Source organism: Haliotis cracherodii, unplaced genomic scaffold (assembly GCF_022045235.1).
Source record: "Haliotis cracherodii isolate W230 unplaced genomic scaffold, xgHalCrac1.p SCAF_34, whole genome shotgun sequence".
NCBI lineage: Eukaryota > Metazoa > Mollusca > Gastropoda > Lepetellida > Haliotidae > Haliotis > Haliotis cracherodii.
In genome coordinates this window covers 2,258,403-2,272,469 of record NW_027266291.1, presented here as the reverse complement: position 1 = coordinate 2,272,469, position 14,067 = coordinate 2,258,403, and the positions used below count along the sequence as shown (strand labels likewise).

Sequence of the window (14,067 nt, the reverse complement as noted above, 5' to 3'; positions counted from 1 at the left end):
TTATAGGGAGCAGACAAAATGATGAAGATAAAGATGGTGGGCACCAATCAAACTTATTAGGTATTTTTTTCAAAAACAATATTCTTTTTGTCAACAATGATGTACATTTATGCATCTTAAAATATATTTTGTATTTTAGATAGGATGAAATAATATCAAAATTAATTTCATATTAGTTTTAGGTAGAAACTCAATATCACAGTTAATTATTTTCAGAATTAACAGTTGGTTTGGTTGGTTTGTTGTTTTACGACGCACCCAGCAATATTCCAGCTATGTGACGGCGGTCTGTAAATAATCGAGTCTGGACCAGACAATCCAGTGGTTGACATCATGAGCATCGATCCACGCAATTGGGATCAATGGCGTGCATCAAGCAAGTCAGCGAGCCTGTCCACCCGATCCCGTTAGTCGCGTTTTACGACAAGCATAGTCGCCTTTTACGGCATGCATGGGTTGCCCCATTCTACCCCAGATATTCACAATACAGAGTATTAAGACATGTAGAATTATGTTTGTCTCAAGTATATTCTTTAAACTAAAGATTTATTATTTACCATGTTTACTGAAAAAACACTTCTTTAATAATGCAATTGTTATATTATCATAGCAGATAAACTGCCCCAATATGCATAGCTAGCTTAATTTTAATGATAATTATTTAGCATTTCTTGGGATGATAGACTGGACAAATGACAAAATAAGAAATGTATTTTTAATTATTATTCTCCCATTACAAGGTTTACAGTGATTTATTTTTTTGACATAATCTAATTGGCTGCCAGGGAGTATGCTGTGTTGCTATTTTAATCAGAGACCTTAAATTATTCTAATGTGTAAATTTTCAGAACATGGTAAGTAAAGAAAAAATAAAATTTATGGGTGATGAATAAACGAGGTCCTCTTTTAACATTTTACCATAGACCTCATTTCTTTACATTAGCAATGTCTGATTTTAATTTTAATACTTTTTACAAAATTAATCACATATGAACAGGTCACTTAAATACATATTTATATTATGTCTTGTTTTCATGAAGATAAATAGAAGAAAATGTTAATTTTAAATTACCCATTACCAGTAAGTCTTAACTTCTAATCTGATAAGATAACAAAAGAATAAAGTTTGGAGGTAACTGTTGCAGTAAAATAACAATGTAAAATTACAAGGGTATGAAAATGCCAATATTTGTACAACTACTGAAAGGATAATTTATTGTTTACATATATCCTATGTATTCATGTTTCACACACAATAAATATTGTGCTTGTCAAATTCACATTGTTTTTTGTCATTCACAAATATGGAAAAAAGATAACATGAAATAATCATCATTTTACATATTAAATTATTCACTGTAAAATTAGTTTTAAAGGGGAAAATTCGTCCAAAAATATTACAATCCATTGATTAGCTGATCCGTTGCCTGAGTTGGTGTTTATAAAATCTTGCCTGATCAGTCCTGCTGAAAGTTCATTGGGCCCTTGTTTTTCGTTAACAATATTTCACAATATTCAAGACAATATTTAATTTCCTCTTAATGGGTTAATAAGATTTGTTTCTAGCGAACAAATAAACGAATAACATATTTACATACACTAAAAAGGTTGGCCTATTTAGTGTTGCGCATTGAGAGTGATAGTCACGGCGAGATGAATGCAAATAAAGTTATGGGCCGAGTATTCCAAAACCATTAACAAATATCAAATCACATTACTAATTCTCAAAACGTTACTCCCATCAGCTTTTAATAGTTAACAAAAACCATGACATGAATGCTAGCAAGTGGCTTGCCTGTAAAAGAAAACTCATGTGAGTTGTCTTCGCTAGATCCTTTTTTTATGGTGCAGTTGTCTCACTGAGCATATTCGAAAACGAGGCCCAAGTGGTTACTAAACACGAGAAATCTTCAACTACGAGTTCGACTTTTTATGGCGATTAATCTGCAAAGCCTCGTTCTAATCGTGACAGATTAATCACTCGTGTGTAGATTTTTCGGTAACAAACGAACACATTGGTTAATCCTCTATATCTAGGATCGAACAGCTTTCTTACTGATGAAATGAATACGCTCCTTTCCCACCCTTGACTTACAGCAAGTGATGAACTCCAAAGAGGCTATTTTTGTGGCAGAGGTTATGGACAGAGAGGACATACACCCTCGACCAACGCTTCGGTAGTGTGGTTCATCAACAAGATGGGCTCTACCAGATCAGCGTCTCTGTTGACATTGACATTCCAGTTCTTCCGCCTGATGGTGAAATTCCGCAGAGTGGTGCCGCAGGCAGATGTACTTCTGCAACAGTGCCCACCCAGCTCAGACATCATGTGGCAGCAGCTATCAGTCAGGGTACTAAACCTGCATACACTACAGGCTCCATGTGCTATGTAATTTTTCTGTTGAAATTCAGCATGGTCAGCAACCTGTTAATCCAGTCCACCCTCTCACCAATAAGTGAGACTTATATGCAATATTTCGTGGCCCATTGTTTTTGGAGTGCTAAAACTGAAACATGACACAGTGGAATTTATCTGGCCGGCATCAAGTTCATGTACCCGTACCTCCAAGCTGGTATCAAGACCCTTTTTGTCAATGTATCTTCAGGAGCTGTACACAGACTTTTTAAGAGGTTACAAGAAAATGCAATCAACATCTACAAAGCAGCGCTTGCCTATTACTTAGTGTTTTATGTAAACATGTGGCTCAGTTACGAGTAGGCATGTTTGGATATTTCAACAATTTGGCTATGCAATGTATGTGCATAATTGCCTATTTTGGATTTCTCCGTCGTGGAGTATTTACTTGTGCCTCGTCGTTTGATCCAGATGTACATCTAACAGTGAGCGATGTGCAATTTTAACACACAACATAAGTGCATCCTAACCTTAAAAGCTTCGGAACAGATCCCTTCAGAAAGGGTGTGCAACTAGCGTTGTTAGCTACATCTAAGACTGTGTGTCCTTACATGACCCTTATGACATGGCTTCAAGTTAGGAGGTCGACGGGAGCAAGACCCAGTGATCCTCTTTCGTGGAATCAACTCTAGAGCTGTTACTAGAACTGTCTTCTTGTCCCGGCTGAACATTGCTCTCACCAGGGCAGGCTTAGAATCCAGTGCTTATTCTGGACATTCATTCCACATTGGTGCAGCAACTACAGCTGTTAGTGCCAGTGTGGGAGATCATTTGATGGAAACATTGGGCAGGTGGAATTCAGACTGTTTCACCAGATACATCAGAACACCAGAAGAGACACTAAGGAAGCCCAACAAGCATTATGCTATGAGTGACTCTTTCTTTCACTAGAGGCTTGACCAACGTGTGTGTTGTGACTTACATTATTCTGCTTCTAATGCCTCAACCCACATGACTGAACTGTTATTCCTATCGGTGCAACTACCACTCATCTTCCTGACACTGTTCAATCTTGTTCTGTGACATTACCTGGATAAAATAACTCATTGGATTCAGTTTTTAATTCTCATATGTATATGTTTAACATTATCATCTTATATCACTCATTTTATACTTTCTTATCACTTTGGGGGCTCTCGGTTTTTTACCTCGTTTTAGGCTTTGCAAGCCAATCATTCTGTAAACTACATTATATGGCTTGCAGCCCCCAAAGTATTTTCATTTTCACTCATACCCGCAGGGTATCACCCTTTCTACATATTTTCATTTTATCTTTTTAGATCTACCCGCAGGGTTCTAAGTCATTTTCATATACTGTATATTTCAAATTTACTTATGCAACCCGCGGGGCTGCCTTTCTATACTACTTACCCGCAGTTTAAGTTACCTTTCCAACACCAAGTACCACCAAATCTTACGCCAAGTATTGTATATAATAAACATTTGATTGTACTCAATTGTTTTTGTTGTCATTGCACAAACAATATTGTTTACATTAATTTAAGCAAAGTTGTCTGTGAACTAATCAGCAGATTGCATTAACTCATTATGTTTTACAGCAACCATGATCAGATTACCACTGTTGACACCTTGGAACGAACATTACCAGGCACAACAACATTGTATGATCATTACTATGTTGTAATTTGGTTGAAAATGAATGTGAAATGACGTTGATTCAACATTTAAAGTCAGATGTTTCAATCTTATGTTCACATCAATGTTTTTTCCACATTGGACATCAGTAATCATGACATCCAACAGATAGTCTCTTCCTCATCAAGTCTTCCTCATCAAGGAATCTTAAGATATGTTTGCTGAAACTCTCATGCATAATCTGTGTTGTAATGGAAGATAGATAAGCAGCTCCAAAGTTCCCGCTATGACCATGCTAAAAAAACATGTTTTAGTCTGTTTTCAGTCGTACAAATGGGTATCTCACATACCCTCACGTCTAGTTGCACATTTAAAAGGAAGCCAGAAGCTGGAATATAAACATTAAACTTGTTTCCGTCTGGTTGCGCACGCACCTCCCTATGACATGCCACAAATCTCTCAGCGCGCCTCTGAGCTTGTCGCTCGAGAAAGTCTTTTGCGATAGACTACTAGTTTGTATTTTACTAGTACTTATTGCTTGTCTACAGTTGTTGTTCTAATAAATACTGTAAAACAGGAATTTAATGCGACATGAAAATAATGCGAGCTCTTGAGTTTAGACATAAATGCCCATTTTAAAAATGCGAGTGCCCATACCCTTTCCTAAAAATTTATGCGCTGGATTTATGTTCTGTGTTATTTTAATTAATGTAACCTACGTAAATAAAAGCCGTACCTGAAAACGCTTCGTTTGTTTCAAATGACGTTTTGAGAAGGAATTGTGAGTAGACAAAGATAAAAAAAATAACTGTGCACATTAAATCCCCTGTCCATGTTTTTTCAGTGTGAGATTCCTTCCTTATTATAATATAATTTTAGCTAATTGCCCGTACGTTGGATGGCCAAGCATGAGAATGGTTTCCTTGCAGCTATCATTGTGTTAGTGTTGTTTTAGTTGACAGTCTGTTGGTACAAGTATATACGTTCGGCCCTTTGATGAAAAGAAGTAGAACACTGATCAGTGTATCAAATCTTCAATCAGGTGACAATCCTCACACTCCTGTTGACCTGCGGATTAGTGTAATGAAACCCATTCATGCGCGTTGGCTCGTGTCTGCTCTTGACAAGCTTGTAAAGGACACTGATGGGATAATTCGTGGCTGGCGCCAATCTTGGCTCCTTGACAGGATGTGAACTGACCACTACTCAACCTTACTTTGTGTAGGTGACTTTGTTATTTGAAAAAATAATGCGCATAAAATTAATTCGACCTTCCGTCACTCGCATTTTTCGCATTAATATTCTGCTCGCATTAATTTCCTGTTTTACAGTATGTCTTACTTGTAGACTCCTGGAATGTAATCCTTGGTAATCCATTATTTGTGTTCAACACATGTTTCACTGTTTGTCTTGATTATACACGTGGCAATATGTCGGGAATTTGTGCCTCGTGTCAAGAAAACTGTCTAAAGTATTGTCCTCAATACAAGTATTGTCCTTCCTGCATCATTAAGGACAGGTTTTCAACTAGTTTGTGGGATAAACGTTGTAAAGAATGTGAGCACTTGTCTTCTATAAACTTTAACTTGTATCTTCATGCGTTGGCGAAGCGGGCTGCTGACCAGCACTACAAGCAGAGAAGGTCATCGGGTGGATCCTTGGACTCTGCACCCTCCACATACGGCCAGTGGCGAGTCGGCCACACCCAAGAAATCAGTTGATAAAGACCGCCTCAGTAAACTTCTGCTTTCAACAAGACACGTGACTGTTCGCCTACTGATACTAGACCGGGTCGTGACGAGGACCATGTCCCCAGTCGGTCCGTCTCTCGTCCTACCAACGACGATAGGGAGGTGGTGGGGGTCTACAGTGAACACAGATCCCTCTCTAGATGTCGTTCCCGTCCCCGGGACGACAGGTCGAGTGCCTTGTCGCGAGACGGTAAACGACACGAAGACGTTCATCGCCTTTGTGGTCGTCAGGAGTTCAATTCGGACCATAACTACGATGGGGATCGTAGTACTTCTACAGTTAGAGATCATAGCCCTCGTCCCCACGGGGACGTGTGCCGCTCTCGAAGGGAGGTTTTGGGAGATCAGGGGCGTAGAGATGATGACCAATCAACACCCTCATCTAATTTCATGTCGACCCGGCTTTGATAGCCCAGATCCGGCGGCGGTACTCGCCTCGATGGCGTCGACCAAGAAGGATTTGACTATGTCTGGGGTCCATGGACCATCGACCAGTACACCAGTTCCTTCATCTACGCCTACACAATCGGCGTCGACGATGGATGTGCTGGCATTAAGGTCGGAGACACTGCTGTTCGTCACCAGCTTCAACCGCTTGCTATGCTGTCGACAGCGATCGAGGCCCTCTCAGTGTACTTTGAGGAGAAAGACCCCCAGGACGAGGACGAAAGGACGGGGGCCATCGTTCCTCACCGATATGCAACTGTGGATCTCGGACATCCTCGCCCAGTCCCGATATGTATCGAGCCAGATTACTACGGCACGTCGTCATGGTTACATTGACTGCACTGAACTACCTGATCGTCATGGCAGGATACTCATCGCAACAGTTGTTTGACTGTCGTACTAACGAAGTTCTGGATAAGTACTCCAAGGAAGCCGAGCGTTACATCATCATTTCGGCTTCACAGAACCTGTCCAGACGGCCACCGGTTTCGAACGCAGGGTCGCCTTCTACCTAGACGGGCTCCAAGCTCACCAGTTCACAGAAGCCCTTTAAGGAGAGTTAGCGACAACCCTGAGTCTACTACGGTACCTCGGGTGGATTGTTAACCTTCAAAAGTCGGACTTGGTACCAATATGGGATCTACAGTACATCGGGATATGCTTCCAGATGGGAGTCAATCTGGACAAGGTACCTCAAGACCATTGGGACAAGATTGTCAGCAGCGTTCCGACACTTCTACATGCCCCGGCGTCGTTGCACACGTGGCAGGAAGTCCTCAGTCCGTTGACATTGGCCCAAGACCTGACTCGCCGAGGTCGTCTTCAACTTTGTCTGCTGCAGAGATTGCTGTAACCCACCTGAAAGTTTCTTAACCTGCGGCGCAGATAGGTTGTCAACTGGAGTGTAGGCTCCAGCCGTCGAACGTTTGTGAAGGCGTCTTTATGAGCAAGCCTCCGTTCATGCTACACCTATTTGTAGATGCATCATTGGATGGCAGGGGAGCGCACTTCGGGGGACGACCAAGCAGCCGGGCTGTGGTCGCCAGAAGAAAAGGTCCTCCACATCGACTGCCTCGAGATGGAAGCAGTGATTCAGGCGGTCGAGTTCTGGAAAAATTCGACTCCGTCGGAAACGGCTGATGATAACTCCACAGTCGTCCACTGCATCAACAAACAGGGAACGACTTGGTGCTGTTACCATCGATACTTGAGAAAGTTCGTCAAACGGCCAACCTACATCTGCCTTTTGTTGCGCCTTATTGGCCGGCCAGAACGTGGTTCCCGGAACTTCTTCAGATCATCAATCTGGCAACGGGAACGCTCTCCTTCTTCATGCTCACAACGACTACTTGCATCTGGGGATAAAGAACTTTCAGCTTCACGCCTGGGTTTGCTTAAGACCTCATTAATGAAGAAAGGGTATTCGGCTAAATCCGCAGTGCTTGTCTCATCGGCACATCGAGTTACGACTCGTAAGCTGTACGATGACAAGTGGACCACTTTCTCCATTTTCGCCAGGTCTCATGGCTTCAACCCGGCAATAGCAACCCCACCACAGGTGGCGGAGTTCCTAGTCTATCTCTGGTCATCTCACGCCGAAGACCCGGGTTCGATTCCCGACATAGGTACTATGTGTGAAGCCCATTTCTGGTGTCCCCCGCCGTGATATTGCTGGAATATTGCTAAAAGCGGCGTAAAAACATACTCACTCACTCCCTCACTCCCTCAGTCCGGTCATCTCGGCGTCTGAAAGGGTCGACGATCTCGACGTAGCTAGCAGCTTTGGCTTCAGTTGTGCCGTCTCCTACGGGCGACAAGCTCACTAAAGTACGGGTGTTGCAGAAGATTCTACATGCCCTCATGGTTGAAGATCAGTCACGTAAATTCTGACCGCCGGCCTGGGACCTCGATGTCGTTCTGCTAAACCTGTCTGGTCAGATGTACGAGTCTCTAGATCAGGTCGCTTTCGACTTGTTGTCTATGGCTACGGCAGAGAGAGTATCGGAAATACATGCCATTGACGTCGGTCGAATTACGTTTGATCAGCTTAACCATGGCAACGTCCATCTTGGTCTCAGATGGGATTTTTTTAGCGAAAAATCAACTTTCTGGCCAAGATTCGAGAATGTTCCACATTCCTCCCTTGTCTGCCATTATGGGCCCTCATGACCACGCTGATCTCACCCTGTGCCCAGTTCGTGCACTTCCTATTTGCCTGAAGCGATCTGAACAGCGACGACAACATTTTTGACGGCTGTTCATACCGCTCTCAACCAATGCAAAGAAAGAGATTACACATAATACTCTCTCCTTTTGGTTGAGAGCGGTCATTCTCAGAGCTTGCGAGGTGCAAGGACTCGCACCTCCCACTCCTCTCATCCGTACGAAGTTCGAGCCATAGCTTCAACATTAGTACTCTCCACAGTAATTGTTCGCTGCAAGCTATTATGGAGGGCTGCTTTTGGAGATCTACTGTAACCTTAGGTTCCGGGTACTTTACCCTTCTACCTATGGTCACTTGTCCTTATCAACTACTCCTCGGTTCTAGGGATGATGTAGCTCTCTTTCAAAATCATAAGTCAGATGGTTTGCTCCAGTCCTTTTTATTTATGATAGAGTTAATCATAAATACACACACATGGTCCTCAGATATATTCTTGTTGTTGCCTGATATAGATACAACACATACCTAGATGATGGTTGAAGAGCCTGATGGTTTTTCTGATGAACGTTAACTCTACTTCTTTTCTGACTGGGGATCCCAAAACCTACAGAGAACCGTTCTGTTCAGCTGTATGCTCCCGACTCCCCGCACCACTCTCGGACAACTAACAAAATACTATCGATGATAATTTTAGCTCCTCCCTCCAAAATCACCTTTGACATCATGAGAAATGAGTCATAATGGTCATTCCCCAATTTCCATAGTAATTAGTTTTATCATCAAGCCCTTCGGTCTAACCAATCTGATTACCTCTTCTAGGGTCATTGGTCAACTCGGACATACTCATATAATCAAATACCCTCAAGTACTCTGCTAGACTGGAAGGTGCCGAAAAGATACTTAATCATGTTATTTTGACATTCCAATCAAGCAGTAGTATTCAGAAATATTTGATCACCACCAATCTAACGATTTTGTTCCATCCATCTATCTCCCTTCTGACATTTTCATTGCAAGACCGAATTCTACTAATCTCACACTAGTGACTAATAAAAGCAAAATCCATAATCACTTGCCCTGGGGGTTATGCCCTCACCCTGTTCAATCACTTCTCTCATATGCGTCTATATGTTACCCAAAAGCTTAGTTTAGTAAACTACATTTTAAGTAAATACCAAAAACCCTTTTTCTAAAATACCCTGGTTATACTACTTCAGTGTTTGCTTCGCATTATCTCAGAGATATCTCAACATAAGATGTTGAAGGACTGAAACAGTTTGGTCAACTCACGGTGGCACAACAGATCTCCAAGAAAAGACAGTGAATTCGTGCTTTATTCACTTAGGAAGTTTTGCTAGAACCGTTCAGGTAGATAACGTGAATATGCAGCTCAAAAGACCCCATGACTCCAGATTGCAGTTGCCCTTCACATTTGACATGGTCATCACAGCTTTTGGCAAGTATAAAGCCATCATGTGTTTACGTTGGCCACAGAGACGAGCCGAACTTGACGAGTATCGGCGCCTTATAGTTGATATGCCAAACCAATATCAGAATCAACTCTGTTACCAGTACCACAAACATTTCTCGGCTAAAGCGGCAGCTTATCTTGAGCAACATAACTGGAAACTACCATGGGGAGAGATTGATGATGCCATCTATAGAGCCGTGTTTACAGGACGCAGAATCACTGCTTGCCAGTTGTGCGATGACATTGGTTATTTGACGCAGTTTTGTTCCATGGTTGATGCCAAGTCCATGCATCACCAACCAGGAGAGACTCTTAACCATACTCCCACAACTAGGGACAGAGAATTCAACACAGAACGCAGAGGCATGGATCGCCGGGGAAGGGAAGTTCTCATACACAAAGGTATGCCATTATGCAACAACTTTAATGCTGAGAAATGTGTTCACGGAAATTGTAGATTTAGACATTTGTGTTCTGTATGTCAAAAGCCACACCCTGCTTACGAATGTTGGCATAACACAGGAGAGACTCAATTCCCAGCAGGCAAGTCGACACCTGTCCAGAACTCTTCCTTGGCCAAAAAGCACCGACAGTGACTACAGGCAACCCCATCTCCTGTTGAAGTGGATAAACTGTCTCAACGGTTGTCTGATCAACCAGACCGTGCCTTTGTTCAGTTGTTGCTGCACGATTTTAAATTTGGTTTTGACACGGGCATTACATGTCCACCGACTGACACTACTGTCTGCAAGAAACAATCCTGAAACAGTAGCCACCATTATTCAAGATAAACTATACAAAGGCTATTTGATAGGTCCATTTATGCAATCTCCATTCCCTCACCCCAAGGTTAATCCAATTGGCATTGTGGAAATATTCCAAAAAGAAGCGATTGATTGTTGACCTCTCGGCCCCACATGATGATGTGGAAAACCCAAGTTTGAACTCATTAACTGACAAAGAACAATTCTCCCTCAACTATGTGAAAGTGGACAACGCTATCCAACTTATCAAAGTCAGGGGACAACATGCTTACCTGTGTAAGGTGGACATAACAGGTGCATTCAAAATGCTTCCAATTCACCCTTCTTTATGGAACTTACATGGCATATCATGGGATCATCAGCATTATTATTACACTCGCTTGGTCTTCGGATGCCGGTCCAGTCCAAAACTGTTTGATGGCCTGTCTGCAGCAGTGTGTTGGATTGCCAATCATGTGCATGACATTGACAATATATTGCATCTTTTGGATGATTTTTTGACTGTGGATAAGGATTTGGAACAAGGGATCAGCACCATGAACAAACTACAATACTTATTCTCGGAACTGAATATCCCCGTCCCCCCCATAAAACGGTTGGACCGGTCACATGTTTGGAATATCAGGGGATTATTTTGGACACTGATAGAATGGAAGCTCGTCTACCCACTGAGAATGTTGCAAGAATCGTCTCCATCATGGCAACTATTCAAGGTGCCAAGAAAGTCACAAAGAAACTACTGCTCAGCATTATTGGTCATCTAAATTTTGCTATGCGGATCATTCCAGTGGGAAGGGCATTCATCAGTTACCTCCTACAACTGGCCCACTCTGTGAAACATCTACGCCATTGGGTCACTTTGAACAAACAATGTCGTCTAGATTTTGATATGTGGAGAACATTCTTACGCGATTGGAATTGCCGGTCGGTTTTCATGGAAGACCTAATCGCAGCCCCTCAATTGGACCTGTACACAGATGCTGCTGCATCTGTTGGTTTTGGAGCTTACTTCCAGGGTAAATGGTTTGCTGCTCCATGGCCGGTTGACTTACTGCCAGCTACCACAGATGACATGTCCATTGCCTTACTGGAACTTTACCCTATCGTTATGGCGGCTGCAATCTGGGGGAAGCTATGGACTAACAAGAGTATCAGATTTCATTGTGACAATATGGCTACTGTCGACATACTTTGCAAATGTTGTTCTAAATCTCCATTCATCATGCGTCTGATAAGGAAATTTGTATTAACAGCTGCCAAATATAATTTTGTATTCAGTCCACGACATATACCTGGAATAGTTAACCATATTGGTGATGCATTATCTCGCTTCCAGATGACCAAGTTCCGTCAACTTGCTCCCACTGCCGAACCTGCACTAGAAACATGTCTACATCTGTGTCAGCTCACCTTACCGCCAGTCCAGACTTAGATGATTTGTGGTCGCAAGCTGTGTCAAAAGCCACGAGGGCTGTATACAGAGCAGGGGTTCAAGCCTTTTTAACCTTCATGGCTATGTGCGGGTTTGTGTGGCAGCCCTGTGTGTTACCTCCATTGTGGGAAGATTCATTGTTATTGTTTGTAGCCCACTGCCATCACCGACTACATTTACGTTATACGACTATCAAGTGTTATCTATGTGGAGTGAGATTCACTTATCTGAGGCATAATGTGCCGAATCCATGGTGTTCTAGGAATCTGCTACGAGTAGAAACAATCATGAAGGCAATCAAGAAAGAACATGGTGTTAACCGAAGTGTGCGACTACCAATTACTGTTGACATTTTAGAGCAGATTTCGATAACCCTAGAGAAAAGACTATTTTCACCGTTCACAGACTTATTGATGAGGACTGTGTGTTCAGTCGCCTTTTTTGGCTTTCTACGTTGTGGAGAATTTACATGTGACCATTTTGATGCGAAATTTCATTTGTCTCTCAGCTCTGTCGTGTTTAGACCAGATTGTACATCGTTTGATTTGACACTTAAATTATCTAAGACAAACCCTTTTCGCAGGGGTACAACATTGCCCATCCATGCAGTTCCAACATCTTATTGTCCGGTACGTTGTCTACAGGAACTTATTCATCATAGGAGGGCCATGGGAGCTGCTCAGCATGATCCTTTCTTTGTTAATGAGCAGAATTGGCCCTTACCAGGCCTTTCTTTATTCAAAAATTAAAACAAATCTTGTCTATGGCAGGATATGACCAAGAGAAATACAACGGTCACTCATTTCGTATTGGTGCGGCTACCTCTGCTTCTACAGCTAATATTCCAGACCATCTGATCACGACTCTAGGCTGGTGGTCATCAGGCTGTTATGTTCGATATATTAGGATGCCCAAATCATCCATAGCGCAGGCTCAGCGTGCGATGACACAAAGTAGGGGTAACTACTTGTCCTAGATTTATAATTAATGCCTTTGGGGATTCTCAGTCAATTCTTTACTTCGATTTTGGGTATATTTACCCCTGCAGTCATAAGGATGGGATGCATTGGATGCCTGCTGTCAAAACACAGGTCAGGCTTGACCACCATGGTATTTAGCATCTAATGCGTTCTAGCTATAGAGTAGAATGATAGATGTGTAGTTAATTGTCGAAACCATTGTATTCTATGTATCACTCTCGACAATTGATCCCAACAGCTTGGGCCTGACTGATACTCAGTCAGGTACACATAAGTCAGGTACATCTAGTCGATTCTCCTGTGTTTATACCCAATGCTTGGGAAGGTTGTCAGTTGTGCAAGGTGAATCAATCCTTAGCTGGGCCTGACTGATGCTCAGTCATGTACATGTACCAATAGCTTTTCTAGTCACATGTTTGCCGTGAGAATCCCCTTACGCCAAACTTTGTTAGGTATGTGTTATATTGAATGTGTCTCAGGTATTAAATCATTGTTGCAACTTTTGTGTTGAATTTTCATTATAAACATGCTGTTTTAGTTACCTTGTCTACTGCAAGTTGCTCTGTAACTATATTATACGCCGACCACACTTCGATCGCAATTCAACTGAGGTGTGCAGTGTCTTGTCACATCGATAATTAGTTGTGTGTCGAAGAGCATTAACCATGCTGTTTTAGTTACCTTGTATACTGCGAGTTGCTCTGTAACTAAACTATACGTTGACCACACTTCGATCGCAGTTCAACTGACGAGTGCAGTTGTCCTGTTGCATCGATAATTAGTTGTGTGTCGAAGAGCATTAACCATGCTGTGCGTTCGTCCGTGCATCTGTTCGAATGTTCTATTGTCACTACAGGGGTGAGGAACTTGGTACATTCGATGTGAAAGAGGTCACTTCCTGATTACTTTCCCGACCCTCCTTCCAGTGTTCTGTTGAATTCTACTATTTGTACGACTAAAAACAGACTAAAACATGGGTTTTTCAGATTAAAAACGATGTTTTATTGATATGTTTTCACTCGTATGTTCCTACCCAGCCATCCCCA

At 42.2% G+C, this 14,067-nt stretch overlaps 1 protein-coding gene and 1 pseudogene across 3 annotated transcripts in view; both read left to right on the top strand.

Annotated features, from left to right (window-relative positions):
• The window catches only part of LOC139477706 (RNA cytidine acetyltransferase-like), a 258,360-nt gene that overhangs the window by 24,109 nt on the left and 220,184 nt on the right, over nucleotides 1–14,067 (top strand). Inside the window, exon 2 of one of the 3 annotated variants that reach the window (XM_071260089.1) lies at nucleotides 7–60. The exons of the other annotated variants lie outside the window; for them this stretch is intronic. The gene's annotated coding sequence lies outside the window, so the exon portion shown is untranslated. The remainder of the gene's footprint in view (nucleotides 1–6; nucleotides 61–14,067) is intronic. 3 annotated transcript variants of the gene reach the window in all.
• Nucleotides 11,996–13,017, top strand: LOC139477683 (uncharacterized; annotated as a pseudogene).